This window comes from Triturus cristatus, chromosome 3_2 (genome assembly GCF_964204655.1).
Source record: "Triturus cristatus chromosome 3_2, aTriCri1.1, whole genome shotgun sequence".
Lineage (NCBI taxonomy): Eukaryota > Metazoa > Chordata > Amphibia > Caudata > Salamandridae > Triturus > Triturus cristatus.
Window position 1 is genome coordinate 150,723,707 of NC_140584.1, and position 22,338 is coordinate 150,746,044.

A 22,338-nucleotide genomic window follows, 5' to 3' on the forward strand; every position below is an offset into this window, starting at 1 on the left:
TGACCAGCACTTATTTCAGACTACCAGGACAGAGGTCATGATTGGCTACAGTAGTATTCACTGCCATTACCATCAAGTCACAGTTCTGTTAGCTCTGTTCCTTCTTGCATATATTACATGTGTTCACTGATAGATAGATAGATAGATAGATAGATAGATAGATAGATAGATAGATAGATAGATAGATAGATAGATAGATAGATAGATAGATAGATAGATAGATAGATAGATAGATAGATAGATAGATAGATAGATAGATAGATAGATAGATAGATAGATAGATAGATAGCATTCTGCGTGGAGGCTCTGTGTTCACACACCTCAGTTTCACTCAGTACCGTGGCCTGAAAGCATACTGGCCATTGGCCTTGTGTCTTCAAGCTAGCCATCTGGTGAATGGTTATTGTGTTGGTAATGCATTTTTCAGTAACTCTGCCTGTGTTTGGAAGGGGGCTGGGCTAGACTTGACAAGGAATATTGGGGCTGTAGGCAAAACACTTTTTAGGCTTGCTAAGAAATTGGGACATAAGTCCCCTCAAGAAATGATTATGCTTTATAAAAGTAAATGCCTTTCTGTGGCCACTTAAGGAGCTGGTGAGTGGGAGCATACGTCTGTGAAGACTTTGCAGTCAGTAGGGAACAGGTTTTTAGATTGGCTCTTAGCACTCTCGAGGTCTACTGTGAGTCTTTTATTCTATAATGAAGTGGGGTTAGGTTTTTTAGAAGATCTTGTGGGTTTGGCTCCTATTCTGTTGTAGGTCAAAATTTGGTCTACATCTGAACTGAGTTTCACACTCAGAATAGTGGAGAATTTTTTGAACAAAAGTAACATGCTAGACATTCCCTGGATTAAATATGTCAAAAATGTTCTTCACGACTTTGGAGTGAGCTGTCTTTTTGAGACTACAGATAATATTAGCCCATATTTTAAGGTGTTCATAAAGGAAAAGTAGTTCGCACATAAAGAAAAGTTGAAATTCATGATAGTTCTTGCTCTGGTGGGTTCTATGATAGAATATTAATAGTAAAAATATTGATAGTAAAAATATCGAAGTAAAAATATAGATAGTAGAAGTATTGATTCCCTATACTTACACAGGTAAGTACAAAACTGTTGAATCAAAAATATCGAAGTTAACAATATAGATGTAAAAAATATCAATTTAGAAATAAAAATAAAATAAAATTATATATATAAAAAAAATTATCATTAACAAAGTAAATTAAATTTAATATACATTTTAACTCAATATAAAAAGTAAACCGAATAAAACCAAATATCAACACACAAACAAATATTTATTCATATATTTACTTTAAGATAATGTATTAACTATTATCTTTATTTAATTTTTTAACTTTTAAATTATATACAAAATAAAATATATACATATATCAATACTTTAAAATAAAAAACATATATAGTTAATTAAAACATTAAACTATTAAAACAAAAATAAAACATACATTACGCCTCACAATAAAAACAACAGTAGGGAAAATGTTGGATAGCGGATGGGTAAAATGTACTGTTCCCACTCCAGTGAGTGAAACAATATGGAAAGTGCTGGATAGCGGAAGGGTAAAAATTACTTTTCCCACTCCACTGAGTGCAACACTATGGAAAGTATTGGATAGCGGAGGGGTACAAATTACTATTCCCATCCCAATGAGTGCAACAGTAGGGAAAGTATTGGAGAGCGAAGGGGTAAAGATTTCTATTCCCACTCCACTGAGTGAAACAGGAGGGAAAGTGCTGGATAGCAGAGGGGTAAATATTACTATTCTCACTCCAGTGAATGCAACAGTAGAGAAAGCGCTAGATAGCAGAGGGGTAAAAATTACTATTCCCACTCCAATGACTGCAACAGTAGGGAAAGTATTAGATAGCAGAAAAGCAAAAAATTACTAATAATATTTCAACAATTAAAAAAATATATATTCTTAAAAATAAACAATATTTTAAAAATATACCATTAAACATATTAAACATATCAAGTCAAGTCAAAGAATGCTTTATTTGGTTGTCATATAAAACAATCATAAAAGCACATAAGAAGAGAACAATTATTTTATCAATTAAAATATCACACATTTAAAAAGTGTCAACCTTAAATGACAGTAAAGTTTCTACATAATGAAGTTGATCATATTTCAAATTATAGATCAAAAGAGATTAAATAGACATACATATCCTTTGACTCAAGACTCGCTTTAAAAAAGTTAAAATCCTGCAAACATTGTGCACATTGTCCAGCAGTTGTATTACAAGGAATGCCAGTCGGCATTGCCGAAGCCCCAGTGATTTCAAGATTGGTAGTAAACAAACTTTCCAAGTATCATGATAACATTTACAAAAAAGTACAATGTGTATTGTGGACTGTGCTGAATGGTTATCACAAGTACACGTATCGAGATCTTGTGCCCGCCCAGTCATTCATTTTAGGGATGGCAACAAGTCTGTGAAAGACCCCCAGCCTGAATCTAGTCAATAAGAATCTTTCATAAACACTTGGTACAAAAGGTAAATAGGGTTGGATGTTAAAAGTAGTTAAAATCAATTTGGTGTACATAACAGTCGGCTCTGTAATCTCTGAGGATATTCTAATCATGCCCAGTTGCCTCAGAGCCTCCTTTTTAAAATCCTTCCTCGTTATGTTAATAGTTTTTGGATTGATAAAATATTCTAAGTGGCCTAGATCTTGTAAAAAATTCCTGACATATTTCAGCCAAGGAATCTTTAAGGCCCCTTCTAATTTTATAGTGTCTGTCAGAATATCTTGATTTAACTTTGTTTTTTTCCTAGTCCAGAGCCTGTGCCATAAAATAACTGGTTCTAGTTTTATTAGATCAGATATAAAGGGAAGACCAAACTCTGCATGGCAAATGGTTGATGAGATATGGTTCGGAACGGATCAAATATATCTTAGAAAGGAGTTTATTGCCCTTTGAATTGGTAGCAGATCAACAAGTCCCCAAACCCCTGCCCCATAAACCGCAGAGGAGACACACTTTGCTTTATAAATCCTAATCAATTCAACTGGTGGTCTCCTATCTAGTTTCTTAGGAAAGTTGGTCAGTGCATTTACTGATCTTATTAACCCTAATTTTTTTACTAAGACGGCTTGTGCCCAGGTATCATTTTGGTCAAACTGAATTCTGAGATCTGAAAATCTCTTAGCGACCCCGATCTTCACCCCTGCCACAAACATATCCCTAGGCTTCTTAATACCGTGACCGCACTTCATAATGAAGGTCTTTGAAGTGTTTATTCTCAACCCAAGGTCTTCCATAAAACTGGCGAAAGACACTAAAGTCCTCTGCAGGCCTACTTGTGTGCGGGACATCAACACCGCATCATCTGTGTATAATAGTGCTGGTGTTGGACGTCCGGCTACTTGAGGAAAGTCTTGATTACCTTTCAGGACTGCCTCGCCCAAACCATTGTTATAAAGATTAAAAAGAAAAAGGGCATGGACACATCCTTGCCTGACCCCTCTTCTGATTGCAAACGGGGCAAAGCACTCACACTGTAAGCCAGAACGTACTTGAGCCTTTGCATCAGTATAAAAACACTTACAAAAATAAATAATCTATACATCAATCCCCATATCTTCTAATATTAATCAGAGTTCACTATGGCTCACACAGTCGAAGGCTACTGTGCGGTCCACAAATGCTAAAAACATCTTTCCTTGTTTCGCCCTAGTGTATTTTCCCACTAATGTTGAGAGGTTTAAGCTCTGCTCTACCGTTCCCAAGCCTGATGGAAACCATATTGTAAATTGGACAAAACCGAATTATCCTCAGCCCAGTCCTGTAAGCGTTCTAATAATATACGTCCCACTATCTTTGTCATAGCATCCAGCAAAGATATGGGTCTGAAGCATCCTGGATCCTGCCGGTCCCCCTTTTTGAAAATCAGGACTATAGTGGATCCCACCCAAGTAGATTGAAATGGAGTATGACAGCTAACAGCAATTACCTGGACAATTATAGGGCCCCACATGGGGGTATTTGACTTGTATAAATCGAAAGGTACCCCATCTGGGCCGGGAGCCTTGCCACCCTGACTTGCAGAAAGAGCCCGGTTCACCTCGTCCAAGGTGAACTGCAGGTCTAAGTGGGAAAACAATGGTACCAAAATGTTCTCCTCTTCACCGTTACTACCCATCACATTGTGGTTAGCCTCGCCATTATATAGTTTGGAGAAATGTTTAATCCATTGTTCTTCAGTGATGGCGATTTCAATGGACGGTCCTCTTACATTAGTCAAGTAAGGCACTTTCACCGCCTTCCAGAATGCCGTGCCATCCTTCTGTAAGGATGCTTTGTGTAAGGCCTCCCAGGCCTCATTCTTCAGAATAGTTTTCCTATTTTTGATAGCTCTCTTGTATTCTATTCCAGCCTGCCTTACTCTATCGAGATTTCTCGGAGTCTCGTGTAAAGCATCTTTTAGCCTGGAGTATGATGAGGTACACCCTGAGTCGAACCAGCCCCGGGACTGGCCCTTATTGCGTTTCTGCCTTAGCAAGGACTCTCTTACCGTATCAGTTATCATTTTAAAAGAGGATAACACTGTGTCTGGGGCGGCTGATTCACTCAGACAGATATCAAAGGCAGATTTGCATTTGGTGACCACGGCCCTGGTAATTGCATCTTGGTCTACCATCGACCAGCGCAAAGAGTATCCATTTGATTTCCCAATAGCTATATTTTCTAACAACTGGTATCTTTAACTCGGGTAATATGTCCGCTCGGTATTAATAGAGCGGAGAGACAAAGGGGAAAATGATCGCTCATGGGTATATCATTAACGGTGAATCAGTGGACAGTTTGCGCATGGCAATTCGAAATTAAAATAAAATCAATTGTGGAGTATAAACCTCTGCCATTAAAAGTCCATGGCATGGGGGCAGGCAGTGGGCATAGTTTGTTTACAAAACCCAAGTCGAGACTAAAAATACATTAGTTAAACAACTCTCCCAGTGCACAGTGCCGGAAATGGGTGTTACTTGTTCCTTCGTCATTTAAAAGACCACATGAGTTATCACCTGTATAGGGGCACAGTGGACAATTAAAGTCTCCTGCCAACACTAACATAGTGGGGCCGATTCCGATCCGGGTCAGAAGGGCACCGAACGCGATCCGGACGGAAAAACTACGCACCGTACGAGTGTTTTCTGCCCGACTCGTACAGCTGTACGAGCGAGCAAGTACGATGCGAGCTACATGAAATTCACCGACCAACTTGTTTCCGGGTCCGAACTGCTCCGTATGTCTTGGTCGGAAGCTAACCGTGGCGTGCAATGGATGCGATTCACGAGCGAGCCAGTACGATGCACGCGTCGGACAGCCTGTGCGAGCCGGAGTGTCCGGCTCGTAAATCGTCCGGGTGGTTGCCTTTGGGGGTCTGGGTCGGACCCCCTGTCACCCGCAGCCCTACGACTCGGGCACAGGGGGAGACCCATGGGTCTCCCCAACACAGGCATATACTGTGCGGATGGCACCGACCCGTACTCACTGTAGGGGGCGCACTTGCCCACGATGTACCCATTCAGTCGATGGGAGCCCATGTACGCGTCGTACAACCGGCTCACATTGACTTCAATGGGAGTCCGACCGAACCGAGTGCGAAGCATCGTACTCGCTCGGTCGGACTGCAGGACTACGGCTCGGTAGGAAAACACTCCGGATTCGGCTCGGTCGAAGTGCTTTCCGAGCATACCCATCCCACTTAGGGTGAATAGTGTTACAGCAAACAAATGATCGACGGAATGCTGACAATTCAGACATTCTCCCCCAGTCAAAAGATCTGGGTTAAATCCATCGTTCTTTTGCCCACCACGCCACCCCAGTTTGGACCCAGTCATATGCAAATCAGTCTTGACCCTGTACCCCATGGGAACAGTCCAGAACATACTGCCAGGGCAGGTCCTCCCTGGACCAGAAACAAGCCTCCTGGGACCGGTTTCAGAGTATGTCACCCTTCTTCAGCCAGGCTAGCTTGAATCCAGTGGCACAGTGAGCAAGGGACCCACGTTTGGGCATACTCATCCCACTTAGGGTGAATAGTGTTACACCAAACAAATGACGGACGGAATGCTGACAATGCAGACATTCTCCCCCAGTCAAAAGATCTGGGTTAAATCCATTGTTCTTTTGCTCACTACCCCACCCCAGTTTGGACCCAGCCATATGCAAATCAGTCTTGACCCTGTGCCCCATGGGACCAGTCCAGACCAAACTGCCAGGCCAGGTCCTCCCTGGACTGGAAACAAGCATCCTGGGTCCGGTTTCAGGGTATGTCACCCTTCTTCAGCCAGGCTAGCTTGAATCCAGTGGCACAGTGAGCAAGGGACCCATGTCTGGGCATACTCATCCCACATAGGGCGAATAGTGTTACAGCAAACAAATGATGGACAGAATGCTGACAATGCAGACATTCTCCCCCAGTCAAAAGATCTGGGTTAAATCCATTGTTCTTTTGCCCACTACGCCACCCCAGTTTTGACCCAGCCATATGCAAATCAGTCTTGACCCTGTGCCCCATGGGAACAGTCCAGACCAAACTGCCAGGCCAGGTCCTCCCTGGACCGGAAACACGCATCCTGGGACCGGTTTCAGAGTATGTCACCCTTCTTCAGCCAGGCTAGCTTGAATCCAGTGGCACAGTGAGCAAGGGACCCACGTCTGGGCATATCCATCCCACTTAGGGCGAATAGTGTTACAGCAAACAAATAATGGATGGAATGCTGGCAATGCAGACATTCTCCCCCAGTCAAAAGATCTGGGTTAAATCCATCGTTCTTTTGCCCACCACGCCACCCCAGTTTGGACCCAGTCATATGCAAATCAGTCTTGACCCTGTACCCCATGGGAACAGTCCAAACCAAACTGCCAGGCCAGGTCCTCCCTGGACCAGAAACAAGCATCCTGGGACCGGTTTCAGGGTATGTCACCCTTCTTCAGCCAGGCTAGCTTGAATCCAGTGGCACAGTGAGCAAGGGACCCATGTCTGGGCATACTCATCCCACCTAGGGCGAATAGTGTTGCAGCAAACAAATGATGGACGGAATGCTGACAATGCAGACATTCTCCCCCGTCAAAAGATCTGGGTTAAATCCATCGTTCTTTGGCCCACTACGCCACCCCAGTTTGGACCCGGCCATATGCAAATCAGTCTTGACCCTGTGCCCCATGGGAACAGTCCAGACCAAACTGCCAGGCCAGGTCCTCCCTGGACCGGAAACACGCATCCTGGGACCGGTTTCAGGGTATGTCACCCTTCTTAAGCCAGGCTAGCTTGAATCCAGTGGCACAGTGAGCAAGGGACCCACGTCTGGGCATATCCATCCCACTTAGGGCGAATAGTGTTACAGCAAACAAATAATGGATGGAATGCTGGCAATGCAGACATTCTCCTCGAGTCAAAAGATCTGGGTTAAATCCATCGTTCTTTTGCCCACTACGCCACCCCAGTTTGGACCCAGCCATATGCAAATCAGTCTTGACCCTGTGCCCCATGGGACCAGTCCAGACCAAACTGCTAGGCCAGGTCCTCCCTGGACCGGAAACAAGCATCCTGGGACCGGTTTCAGGGTATGTCACCCTTCTTCAGCCAGGCTAGCTTGAATCCAGTGGCACAGTGAGCAAGGGACCCACGTTTGGGCATACTCATCCCACTTAGGGCGAATAGTGTTACAGCAAACAAATGATGGACGGAATGCTGACAATGCAGACATTCTCCCCCAGTCAAAAGATCTGGGTTAAATCCATTGTTCTTTTGCCCACTATGCCACCCCAGTTTGGACCCAGCCATATGCAAATAAGTCTACCCTGTGCCCCATGGGAACAGTCCAGACCAAACTGCCAGGCAAGGTCTTCCCTGGACCGGGAACAAGCATACTGGGACCGGTTTCAGGGTATGTCACCCTTCTTCAGCCAGGCTAGCTTGAATCCAGTGGCACAGTGAGCTAGGGACCCACGTCTGGGCATACCCATCCCACTTAGGGCGAATAGTGTTACGGCAAACAAATGATAGACGGAATGCTGACAATGCAGACATTCTGCCCCAGTCAAAAGATCTGGGTTAAAATCATTGTTCTTTTGCCCACAACACCACCCCATTTGGACCCAGCCATATGCAAATCAGTCTTGACCCTGTGCCCAATGAGAACAGTCCAGACCAAACTGCCAGGCCAGGTCCTCCCTGGACCGGAAACAAGCATCCTGGGACCGGTTTCAGGGTATGTCACCCTGAAACATCAATAGTTATTTTTGCATTTGTCGCCCTGAGTGGGACGGGTATGCTCAAACGTGAGTCTTGTGCTCTCCATGCCACTGGAACCTAGCTATCCTGGCTGAAGAGGGGTGAAACTCTGAAACCGGTCCTAGGATGCTTGTTTCCAGTCCAGGGAGGACCTGGCCTGGCAGTTCGGGCTGGACTGTTCCCATTGGGCACAGGGTCAAGACTGATTTGCATGTGGCTGGGTCCAAACTGGAATGGCATGGTGAGCAAAATAACGATGGATTGAGGCCCATATCTCTGTACTGGGGTGAATGTATGACATTGTTCTGCAATCTGTCCATCAATAGTTCTTTTTGCATTAATCTCAGCATGAAGGCAATTAACTTTTGCATTACCTATGTTTCATAATTTCGTATGAAGATGATGCACAGATTGTCGTATCTCTGTCAGTTGAAGACAATCACAGCATGAAGGCACTTAACTGTTGCATTACCCATGTTTCATTATAAATATGTTCTTATTCCCTAAAATAAAAGTTTGATAAGACCGAGGTTCTGGTGGTGGGCAATCCCCCCTACTTCCTGGGGTTCCCACCTATGCCCGATGACCATGGACAGTCCCCCAGGCCAGTACCAGTCATGAGGAGCCTGGGAGTGTGGCTTAATGACCAACTTACTATGAGTCATCAGATTAACAAGGTGGCTGCCACTTGCTTTGTTATGTTGAAATGACTCAGGAAGATACTCTTTTGTCTCCCCATCTCTGCTCAGAGAACTGGGGTCAAGCCCTTGGTTGTTTCCAGAATGGACTATGGGAATGTGGGCAGCAAAAACACTTCTCAAACGCCTTCAGATTGTTCAAAATGATGCTGCATTGCTCTTGCTCCACTCTCATATATTCTCATCCACAGCCATTATGTTGCGTACTATACATTGGCTACCTATAAGGCACTGTGCTACATGCACGACTGTCTCTCCAATCCCGGCAGCAGAAGTCCATGCAGGTAAGCGCAGTACGGGGTGGGGTGGGGCGGGAGATGTCGACAGATAACAGATTAGGAATTATTTATTTAGTTATTTTTCCCTATTCTATCATCTGTCGACTTCCTCCCCCCTGCGGTGCATGCCTGCACCGACCGCAGCTGAATACTGGACCTGTTTATCTTAGAGACTTGGTGTCCCAGTATGCTCATACATGTTCATTGCGATCTATTCATAGGAGGTTGGCCGTAATTCCTAAAACACCAAGGAGACTGAGCATTATTTTTCCTGCGACTAAGACTCTGGAATGATCTATCTCAAACAATCTGGGAATGTCAATCACTCTCTCAGTTTCACAAATGTTTAAAGACATGGCTGTTTCAATTTTTGGTATTTTCCTAACTCAACATCTTCCCCTGATACCACTCTGGTCTGATCTATTTACCATAACTGAGTTTAGTGCTGGGAAACATTTTGTAGATAACCATGCGTTTTTACAAATTGCATATAATAATAATAATTAATACAAAAACAATATTAGAAAGAATCACAGTATATACACATTAGCATTTGGAAGAGAGCCCAGTGTTGTATTGCATTGCTTTTCAAATATCAGGCCATTTAAAGAAAAATCTGAAAAAAGCAGTAGTGGTTTGAGCAACTTCACCAAACTAAAATTATGGCAAAGCTCAAAATCTTCTCAGATATGGAAAAACTCTCATATCAGCTTAGATAATGAGTATATTTAGGACAAACGGTGTCAGTCCATAAATTGGTGCATCCAAATAAAAATTCAAGTCAACAACAAGTTTGTTTCAAAGAGGTTCAGGTGGGTGCATATTGTTACTGCAATACTTACAGAATTCACATTCCCACTCATTAGCAGTCAAATTAGTTTATTTGGAAGATGGGTACCTTTGACTTGCGAACTTGGCTCTTTTTGATCTCCTCACAGTTGTTTTCTCATTATCTGTATCACAATAATTGATTGTTCAGATCTTTAAGAAATTGTTGGTTGTACTTTTCCTGTGGTCAGACAGCTTCACAAGATCTCACCTCTTCTAGGGCAATGGTCTCCGGGTGCAACTCGCTTTCTTACTGCACTATGCCATTCATTTGGATCTGTGCCTCTCGTAGTCAACTCTCTTGGCTATGACCCTTCAGAACCTACAGTTGCCTCTCTCGGACTCCCACTCAGTCCAAATGAGTGCTATCCCAGCAGCTTGCTGGTCCCCAAAAGCTTGACTAACGTGATCCCTCTGCCTCATTGTTACCGGCACACTAGGAAAAGGTGCTGTTGTATCATTAAGGGTACTTGGGACTCTACGAGTATGGCTGGCAGCTCAGGAGATCTTTGCACTTCACAGTGATATTGGTGAATAGGATCACTTGGGATAGGCCTCTCCAATAATGTTTAAAACATGTGTTTCTTTACCATCGCCCAGTCCGCCGGACTGAGGTCATTAGCACTGCTCCTGTTGGACCACTTGGGCATCTTCCACTTCCTGGTGAGAAACAGAATGTACCACATCAGCAAGGCCCTTCCAGAAGTCCAAACTGATATCATCCGTTATGTTGACTAGAGCATTTGCAGGAACAGCTGGCAGCCTCATCACTCGTCCCATGATAACCTTGTGGGGCGACAATCCTGTCCTCCTAACTGGAGTACTCCTCAAACTCATCAAAACAAGAGGCAATGCATCTGGAAACTTCAGAGACGTAGAAGCACATACTTTTGCCAATCTGGATTTCAATGTACTATTGATCTGCTCCATCAACCCAGAAGCCTCTGGTCAGTAACTGCAATGTAACTTCTGCTCAACCTAGTAGTGCTGCACATAACATTGTTAGGACCTCATTATTATAATGAGTTCCATGGTCGGACTCAAGAGAAGTCAGAAATCCGAATCTTGGAATCAACTCCCTCAACACTAATTTTGCCAAGTCATGGTTATCATTACTACAAGTAGGATAAGCTTCAACACATTTTGAGAAAACACACACAATGACCAAACAATATTTTAAACTGTTGCAAGCGGAATTTTTTAACCCTTGGCGTAGTTCGCGAAGTAGCCCTACACGAAGCTACGCAAAGTGCACTTCGCACTACGCGAGCTACGCGTAGCACTTCGCGAACTGCGTAGTACCCTGTTTGCACTGTACAAGATGTCGTTTTCAATGATTGCACAGTGCGGACAAGCAACCGGCACTGTGCAATCATTGAAAACGGCATCTTGCACACTGCGAGCTGTAGTTTTCTGCTGCTCGAGTAGATTTTTACTCGAGCAGCAGCTTTCTCAATGCGGACTGGTAGTTTCTCATCGCGAGCGGTCGCGAGCATACGCGACCACTCGCAATGAGAAACATGACCTCCTCGCGTTGAGAATCTCGCCGGGAGGTTTATTTTCCACGCTCGCGATCGCCAACTTGATGTTGCTGATCGCGAACGAGGAAAAAGTCTCGCCGGGATTTAATTTTGCTTGCTCGGGGTCGCCAACTTGACGTTGAGGACCGCGAGCAAGAAAAAAATGACCGCTGCACTACGCAACACTATGCTACGCGTGTTTGCACTGTGCTACGTGCAATTCGCGTAGTGCGAAGTAGCGCAAACTTCGCAAGCTACACGAGCGTAGCGTACTGCTTTGCCCAGGCTTAGTATTTTTATGAAGTCCATTTGCATCCGTTTGAAAGGACCTGCAGATTTACCAATCTGACTCATGACACCTTGTGTTCTCCTTCCTGGGTTTTGTTGCTGAGACCTAACACAACAATGACATAGCGTTTTTGTAGTTCCGAATCTTGGATTGTACACCAGCTGTTGGAAAAGGCACATCATTGCTTCTCTCCCAACATGTGCAAGACTGTGGTAGTATTGTGCCATTGGCAACAGTAGGCTATTAGGCAAAACTGGTCTGCCATCAATGTAAACCCACACATCATCTTCTCATTTGGTGCAACCTACTCACACCCAACCTTGTTGTTCTTCTTCTGTCACCTCGTCGCAGGTATCTAAAGCTGACAAAAACAAATTACAATCCATGACGTAGGATGTGTCTTTCAATATTTCCTCATTAAATGTCAGTCACAACTGATGCAGGTTAAAGCAGTTGGTGGGAGGGGGAGTCGACAGATGATGCTGCATCGCTGAGTCAGTGATGAGGCAAGCGCAAGGTTTATTTTATTTTCCCTCGTCATCATCTGTCGACTCCCTCCCTGCCCCATTGCCCCACTGCTCCTACCTGCACAGACAATGACTGTTAAATGTATGTCCATTCAAGGCACAACACCTTGCCATCTCATCAACGATTACTGACTGTAACATAGTCAGAATCTTGTCGATTAGCAACACCTTTCACAGGAGGGGTGTCTGGGCAATAGCTCACTTGATCTCCCCGAAAGCCCCCAGCACCTTGAAACCTTAAAGAGTGATATGTTAGCACTTTACAAATATGGATTATTTATACAACAACAATTTGGGCAAGCAATTGTAGGGACTGCAAAAGGCTCCTCACACACTCTCCATTTCTAATAAAAGAACCAGACGATGTCATGAACCAACGCTGTGACCACAATTGCCTAAAGTCATGAAGGACTCCAAAGCCATACTGACTTCAGCAGGCAAATTCTCACTCATCAGGAGAGGATGCATCCCCACATCTGATTTCTGTTGGGTAAGTCTAAAAACAACATCTTCATCATTGGTATGAAATTCATTTCCTCTAGGTGTGCAATAAATCGAACATTTCAATTTGCCTAGTAGATCCCATCCAAGCAGATTCACTAGACTTGTGTCACACACCACAAATCAATGCCGATCCTTGCGAATCCTAATTTTACTGTAACTGGTTCTGAAAACTTTTTGTTTGTGACTCCAACAACCTGGATACTTTCTCCCGAGAGTGATAGGTTTGGAACCTCTGCTATTCTGACAGTAGAGCTAGTAGCACCAGCATCGACAAGGAATGATACATGATTCCCATCCACTTCTACATCTACATAGGGATCACTCAGGTCTACCTCCAAGTGTCAAGTACCTCAAGCTGAACTTCGGTTTCCACAGGAGCAGATGCTGGTTCTCCACTCCCCTACTCCGCTGCCGCGAACTCAAAGGCTCACGAACAGCGAGGAGGGGGAAAGGGGAATTGGACAGACAAGAGAGACTGCACTGTGTCTTCTTTCTTGACTGGACACGAACCTCCGTCTTCTAGATTCCTGTAACGAGAGTTAGTAAACAACAGCTCCACAAACTCTACCCCTAAGAATTCCAAATGTAATTATTCCACACAATACCTGTCCTGACACAGTGGGTAGCTACTCTCTATACTCATACGGCTGGGTATCTCGTTGGGAATGAGGGGGCTGTATTGATGACATGCAGCGAACCCTGTAAAGAAAACTCACATGTAAAACCCTATACCTTCCTAAGCCCCCTGCTCCCTGACTCTCTCCCACCAACTTTACCTGTCTCCCAACAAGTGGTATTCTATATGGTAAGAAGAGCTGGGATTTGAGGTTGAGTAAGGTTAGCTCATCTTCTTGTTGAACTCTGCACAATGAAGAGATGCTGGTAGGTGAATGCTCTTAATTAAATATATATATATATATATTTACTATTGCTTTGTTAAGTTCAAGCTGCGGAAGTTTTTCTTTGTCTCACAACTACTCATCCTTCTGTCTCTTAATTCAGTCTCTTTTCTTTTCTTTACTTTCCACTGGAACTCAAAATTGATTCTGACTGGCGAATCTTTACTGAAGAATTACAGTTGCTGAAAGTATGTGAATCATAAGCGGACACTTAATTGCTTACTGACCCACTGAGTCACTAGTCTCTGAAATGAAGCTCTCTGGAAGGTTGACGCTCCAAGAATGTGAGAGAAAAAAGGCGCACTTACTTCTCAAAATGCCCTGCTCTCGCGCCTAGCCTCTCACCCTCCTTACTCATGAAGAACTTGTCCTCCGTCGTGAACGAGAAGACCTCTTCTCTGTAGATTCTCCTCACAAACTCCTTCGAAGATACTGCGGAATTTCTCGAAATAGTGTCCCACTGAGGGACTGTGTGAAAGTTCTTAAAATTGGCAACTAATGTATATTAGAAGGTCAAAACTCTGACTGGAAATAACTGAGAGAGGACGGAGCTCGAGAGAACACCGCCACTCCACAAATTTTGACAGTTGAAGTGCGCCGCGTATTGGAAGAGCGCGCACAACTTCAAAATTTAAACACTGCACTGCAGCGGAGAAACAGTGGGAGGGAAGAATCGGACCGACCAGCGGCCATCTTGGAAGGAAGGGGTAGAAATGTGACTACACTACAAATGACCGTAGGAAGGCGGAGAGCGATCTCACAGAAACGCATCTACGCCTTCCTCGGACCAGCCTAGTCTGACCATGAGATTGTTGCCTCAACTGGGGAGAACTTGACCTTTCAGCTCCAATCCTGACAGTACCTCCCACCAAAACCCCTCTCCTCTCCTCCTTGGGTTTAGTGGGATGGGTGCGATGAAACTCCCTGAGCAAACGTGGAGCATGGATGTTGGAAGATGGCTCCCAGGATCTCTCTTCAGGACCATAACCCTTCCAATCGACTAAGTAGAAAATCTTCCCTCTTTGTAACCTAGAATCTAGAATTCTCTTCACCTCAAATTCTTCACTTCCCTGCACCAAAACTGAAGAAGGGGACCTCTTGACTCTAAAACCCTCAGGACAACGCTGGAGCAAGGAAACATGGAAAACTGGATGAATCTTTAACCTTGGGGGAAGATGAACCTTAACACTGACTGGATTCACCATCCGGTCTACTCGAAAAGGACCCACAAATCTAGGCTGAAACTTCCGGTTCCCCTTCAGACGTAAGTTTCGGGTGGAGACCCAGACCAGATCTCCCTTCTCATAGACTGGATTTGGGCGCCTCTTCTTGTCTGCCTGCTTCTTATAGGAAGTCTTAGCCTTAGACAAATTTCTGGAAGCTAACTGGTAAGCCAAATGTAATTCCTGCACTACTGTCTCCACTGCTGGAACATTGCTGATTTCTTTATCTACTAGTGTGTTAGGATGCCTTCCTGAATTCAAATAAAATGGGGAGTAACCAGTAGATGCATGAACGGCATTATTGTAAGCAAACTCGGCTGTCCATATTAGGTCAGGCCACTCTCCTTCCTGATCCAACAAGTACATGCGCAAGTATTGCTCCAATTCTTGATTTACTCTTTCCGTCTGTCCATCCGTCTCTGGATGGAAACTGGTGGACAGACGAGAGTCAACACCCAACCTCCTTAAAAAAGATCTCCAAAAACGAGAGACAAACTGAGGATCCCGATCGGAAATGACTATCTTTGGAATCCCATGTGCCCTTACTATGTGTTGTGTGAACAGTTTGGACAACTGAGTTGCGTTGGGAAGAGCCTTCAAAGGGACAAAATGACTCATTTTAGAAAAATGGTCCACCACCACCCAAATGACTGAGAGGCCTCCACTAGACGGAAGATCCACAATGAAATCCATGGAAATGGTATGCCAAGGATATGGGGCGGGAGGCAAAGGCTGTAAAAGACCCTGGGGAGCCCTTCTGGGAGTCTTTCCCTTGATACACAACTCACAAGTGGCTACATACTGCCGCACCTGAGCTTCCATTGCCGGCCACCAAAACTCTCTTCGAATCAACTCCAATGTTTTCTTCACCCCTTTATGTCCAGCCAGAGGCTCATCATGGAAGTGTTCGATGATCTGCCTTCGCAATTCCACACTTGATACAAACAACTTGTCTTGAAAATAGGGCCTTCCTTCTTTCACTTGGAATTCTTTTCCCCTGGCTGTCCAATTCCTCACTTCTTCTGGAGACTGTGTGTCTTGTAGTTTCTTTTCTATGTCTGAGTAAGTGAGAGTTCCGATTATTCGATCTACAGGAATTATAACTCCCTCTTCTCCAGTCTTCCCCTCTTCGTTCACATTCAGACGAGATAAGGCGTCCGCCTTTCCATTAGCTGATCCTGGCTTGTAAGTGAGAACAAAATCATAATCGGCAAAAAATAGTGACCATCTCAATTGACGGGGGGTGAGGGTGCGGGCGGATTTTAAAAACTGAAGATTTCGATGGTCCGTGAAGACGGTCACCACGTGCCGGGCACCCAATAAATAATGACGCCACTCCAAAAATGCATCCTTGACTGCCAACAGTTCTTTATCCGCGATGGGATAATTTATCTCTGCCGCTGTTAACTTCCTGGAACGAAAGGCTACAGGATGTAATTGGCCTGTCTGCTTGTGGCGCTGCGACAAAATTCCTCCAATGGCCAAATTAGAGGCATCTGCTTCCACAAAGAACGGTTCTTCAGGATCTGGATGAAGCAACACCGGAGATGATACAAAAATGCTCTTGAGTTCATTAAAGGCTGCTTCTGTTTCCGCATTCCACTCGAACTTCGCCTTTTTCTTGAGCAACTTCGTGAGGGGACAAACTCTCTCCGAAAAGTTAATTATAAAACGCCTGTAAAAATTGGCGAAGCCGAGGAAACTCTGTACCTCCTTCACTGAACTCGGGGAGGGCCACTCCTTGATGGCCCTAACCTTTGATTCATCCATGGAAACACCATTGGGTGACAGGACAAATCCCAAAAATTCCACTTGTATGGAGTGAAACACACACTTCTCCAGTTTGACAAAAAGTTGGTTCTCAAGCAGCTTCTTCAGAATGGACCTGACATGCTGAATATGTTCTTCTAAACTGGCAGAAAAAATGAGGATGTCGTCAATGTAAACCACTGCACATCGATCCAAAAATTCTCGCAACACATCATTAACGAAGTGCTGAAAAGCGGCTGGAGCGTTGCATAAGCCGAAGGGCATAACTTGGTATTCGAACAAACCAAAACGAGTGCGAAAGGCCGTCTTCCACTCCTCTCCTTCAGCCATGCGGACCAGATGATAGGCGCCTCTCAGATCCAATTTAGTATACACCTTTGCTCCCTTTACCTGATCCAAGAGCTCAGAAATCAAGGGTAATGGATAACGATTTTTCTTGGTCACCAAATTGAGGGCGCGATAGTCTATGCAAGTTCTCAGCTGGCCATCCTTCTTCGGAATGAAGAAAAGTGGAGACGAAACTGGAGACTGTGAGGGGCGAATGAAGCCATTAGCCAGATAATTATTCAGATATTCTTTTAAATGGACATTCTCCGCTTCGGTTAATGCGTAAATTCGGCTACAGGGCAGAGAGGCTCCCGGCTCCAGCTCAATGCGACAGTCGTATTCACGATGGGGAGGCAAACGATCCGCTTCTCTTTCGTCAAAAACTGGAGCAAGATCTTCATATTCTTGTGGAATTTCTTGAGTATCTAAAGCACAAATGGTCTTCGGAATGCTAGCTAAGATTTGGGACTGTGAAGCTTGTGAAGCTATAGATGGTTCTGGATGGGATTGGAAACAATGTTGCAAGCAAAAATGTGAATTCATGCGAATGGATCGCTGAGCCCAGTCAATTTGAGGGTTATGCTCAGTGAGCCAGGGCAGGCCCAAAATAAATTGAAACTGCGGAGCATCGATTAAGTTGAATTGTAAAGAGCTCACGTGTTGGCCGGGTCCATACAACAAAATCTCCTCAGAATCGTAGACTATAGGCCCGGAAGACAAACTTGTTCCATCTACAGCACGTACAGGCTCCGGCCGTTACTTCCTCAAGAAGGCGATTCCAAGAGCTCTCGCAAATCCAATGTCACAAAAATTTCCGGTGGCCCCTGAATCGATCATGACCGACATTCCTTCCTTGATCTGTTCTCCAAACTTAATCCGAACTGACAAAATTAAATGTGGGGCCGAAGATTGCAAAGTATTAGCCGCTAATTTCGCCTCTGGAGTTGACTGTTCTTTAGCTTCCACCAGGGCAACCCCTTCTACTGGTGGAGCCGATCTTTTACCCAAGAATTGTTCTTTGGCCTCTTTGGACATTCCTTCACAAAATGGCCAGGGTTCCCACAATACATACACAGTTTTCCCAAACGTCTCTTCTCTCTTTCTTCTTTAGACAATGGACCTCGAACGGAACCAATCTGCATTGGTTCCTCTTCTGACGACGATTCTTTCTGCTTAGATCCTTCTGTTTTCATTCTGTCAAAACGAGGAGGGATATATCTGGTTTCTTTCCGCCTCTCATTCCTCCTTTCATTTTGACGCTGATCAATCTGAAGAACTAAGTCAATTAATTCTGAAACCTCCGTGGGACGTTTTGGAATCTGCGATAGACCATCTTTAATCTCATCCTTGAGACCACGATAAAAAATTGCTGCACGTTTCGCCTCAGGCCAGTTGGTTTCTACAATTAATTTATTAAATTGCGCCAAATAAGCAACTAATTCTCGATTTCCTTGCTTCAGATCTAACAACTCATTATCAGTGGATTGCGAGATGGACCGTCTGTCAAAAATTCGTAGAAATTCTTTCTTGAAGCCTTCAAATTCATATAAAATGGGATCGTTGTTGTTCACCAATGGCATAGACCAGGCGGCGGCATCTCCACTCAGGTACGACAGCATGAACGCCACCTTAGACTGATCTTCTTTGAAAATAATTGGCCGACAGAGATAGTGTAGGGAACATTGAGTAAGAAAAATTTGGGCCTTGTTCGGATCCCCACTATATCTTTCAGGAGCAGCCAATGGAATAGTTGGCGAGATAGCGTGGATCACCTGAGTAGTGAGTTCGGCAGCAGAAGGGGCTGGGGCAAAAGAGGGAGGCTTATCTTCTTGGACGGCTGGACGGGTTCCCCCAGAAAACTCTTCAAACCTTTGGCGTAAATAACTTGCATCTAAAACTGACTTTCTAACCTCTTCTTTCAAGGACTTGTTCTCTTCCATAGTATCACTTAACTGCTTCTGGATACTATCTAGTACTGTAGCTAGAGCCTTAACATCAATCCCCTCAGCCATCGTGCTCGGGTGGAATTCAGTTTTTTGGCACTTCAATCTGTCAAGTACCTCAAGCTGAACTTCGGTTTCCACAGGAGCAGATGCTGGTTCTCCACTCCCCTACTCCGCTGCCGCGAACTCAAAGGCTCACGAACAGCGAGGAGGGGGAAAGGGGAATTGGACAGACAAGAGAGACTGCACTGTGTCTTCTTTCTTGACTGGACACGAACCTCCGTCTTCTAGATTCCTGTAACGAGAGTTAGTAAACAACAGCTCCACAAACTCTACCCCTAAGAATTCCAAATGTAAATATTCCACACAATACCTGTCCTGACACAGTGGGTAGCTACTCTCTATACTCATACGGCTGGGTATCTCGTTGGGAATGAGGGGGCTGTATTGATGACATGCAGCGAACCCTGTAAAGAAAACTCACATGTAAAACCCTATACCTTCCTAAGCCCCCTGCTCCCTGACTCTCTCCCACCAACTTTACCTGTCTCCCAACAAGTGGTATTCTATATGGTAAGAAGAGCTGGGATTTGAGGTTGAGTAAGGTTAGCTCATCTTCTTGTTGAACTCTGCACAATGAAGAGATGCTGGTAGGTGAATGCTCTTAATTAAATATATATATATATATTTACTATTGCTTTGTTAAGTTCAAGCTGCGGAAGTTTTTCTTTGTCTCACAACTACTCATCCCTCTGTCTCTTAATTCAGTCTCTTTTCTTTTCTTTACTTTCCACTGGAACTCAAAATTGATTCTGACTGGCGAATCTTTACTGAAGAATTACAGTTGCTGAAAGTATGTGAATCATAAGCGGACACTTAATTGCTTACTGACCCACTGAGTCTCTAGTCTCTGAAATGAAGCTCTCTGGAAGGTTGACGCTCCAAGAATGTGAGAGAAAAAAGGCGCACTTACTTCTCAAAATGCCCTGCTCTCGCGCCTAGCCTCTCACCCTCCTTACTCATGAAGAACTTGTCCTCCGTCGTGAACGAGAAGACCTCTTCTCTGTAGATTCTCCTCACAAACTCCTTCGAAGATACTGCGGAATTTCTCGAAATAGTGTCCCACTGAGGGACTGTGTGAAAGTTCTTAAAATTGGCAACTAATGTATATTAGAAGGTCAAAACTCTGACTGGAAATAACTGAGAGAGGACGGAGCTCGAGAGAACACCGCCACTCCACAAATTTTGACAGTTGAAGTGCGCCGCGTATTGGAAGAGCGCGCACAACTTCAAAATTTAAACAATGCACTGCAGCGGAGAAACAGTGGGAGGGAAGAATCGGACCGACCAGCGGCCATCTTGGAAGGAAGGGGTAGAAATGTGACTACACTACAAATGACCGTAGGAAGGCGGAGAGCGATCTCACAGAAACGCATCTACGCCTTCCTCGGACCAGCCTAGTCTGACCATGAGATTGTTGCCTCAACTGGGGAGAACTTGACCTTTCAGCTCCAATCCTGACACTAAGGATGCGTCAAGTACGTAGTCTTCCTCCCCCATCAGGCACCGTCATGCTAACAGGCCCTGATCACTATCATTCTATTGGATCAAAAACTGCTGTACTGCATTCTGCTTCTGGAAAGAGTTGTATCTATTTACCTAAACATTCTGTTGTGGCATTGAAGCTTGGAGCATTTGTATTTGCTGTGATACATTAGAACTCTGAATTCCCTGTCCTTGCATCTGAAATGGTACATGCTCTTGTCAGAGCTATGAGCTCTGCAACTTAGGAAGAAGACCCTCCTTGCATCGAATGAAGCTTCCACAAAACCTCTAACTGTACACACAAAATAAACAGCTTTCAGATTTCCTTTATTGCCTCTCAAACATGAACCCTCAACAGACAACACATGAGCATATTCAGGCAATGGTTAATTGAAAATATAAGGATGTTGCTTCGTGTACAACTCAGTCCCATCCAAGCAATCATGCTCAACCTTATCAGTAGCATTCTTATTTCCAGCCCATGGCATCAAAGTAGCTGGATTTAACACTGCACATCTCTTAAGAGTCACATTCTCTGCACCCAACAAAATCTATTTGTATTCAGCCAAACAACTATTAGTGAGGTACTATGTTCGAGTGCGAGTCAACAGTATCTCCACTGAAGGGGGCACAAATACTGTGGATAACCCATGACAATGCTTTCACACTGCTCAAGACTCACACCCGTAGATGCATCTATTTTCAAACATCCAGGTAATGCAGCCGCAACAGGGTCAAGTGTCGCTAGGAAGTCGGCAATAGGCCTGCAATGGCTTTCATGCATTTGTGTCAACAATGAAAGAGCGCACCCTTCCCTTTCACTGTAAAATAACACAAAGCACTTGTAATCAAGCATTCCTAAAGCTAGTGCCCTGCACAGGAATCCTCGCAGCTTTGTGAAGGCAGTCATGCAACTCTTATCCCAGGGTAGCGGATCGGACAAGTCTTTGTGTGTCAACCTCTGGAGAGATTTTGCTGGTAATGAAAATTTGGAATACACTCTTTAATATCCCACCATTCCTAAGAACATGCGGACTTCCTTTTGGGTAGTTGGAGGATTCATGTTAAGAACCACTGAGATTCTTTCCTGTGACTCTTTCCTCGCTCCTTTCTCAAGTTCCTAAGCCCTAAGTACAGGACTACAGTATGTTGTGTGTCCCCCGTGTGTTCTGTGATCTTATGGTATCTGGAAAGGTCCTGAGGAAGGTGATCCAACTACCCCTTGTTCCCCACCGAAATGCGCGTCAACCTTGTCTGTTGAGATTTTTCTGAACACATTCATCTGATATGGTCACGGAGACTCTATAACTTTATGTCTCCCCCTTAGCCAGATATATATGCCTGTATGAATGTTGTATGAGTTTGGATGGTTTTGGTTGGGTATGTATGGAAATTTTGTTGCATTGTCATTTGTCTACATCCGGGGGTATACGTATAAGAGTGTACTTTTTTCATTGTATAGAATTTTATGTAGTAGTTGTGTATATATTTATGTTTGTATCCAAAAAGGTTTTTACAAAAAATGAGAAAAAATCATGCTATCACATCACTGTATGTAATTTTATATAAAATATAAGACAAAGTAATGACTTTGTTGAAATATATGCTTCCAAAGTCAAATAAAAGAAGCTAAATAAACAGTCATGCTAAAATTAATTTCACTTTGTGTATCTTGGCTGATATGACCATACTGCCGCCTAGCCCATATTGAATGT

General features: G+C 44.2%; 1 protein-coding gene across 1 annotated transcript in view; it reads right to left on the reverse strand.

The window, feature by feature from the left end:
* Positions 1 to 22,338, reverse strand: part of LOC146856919 (nicotinamide N-methyltransferase-like) — a 140,280-nt gene that overhangs the window by 6,575 nt on the left and 111,367 nt on the right. The gene's annotated exons all lie outside the window — the stretch shown is intronic.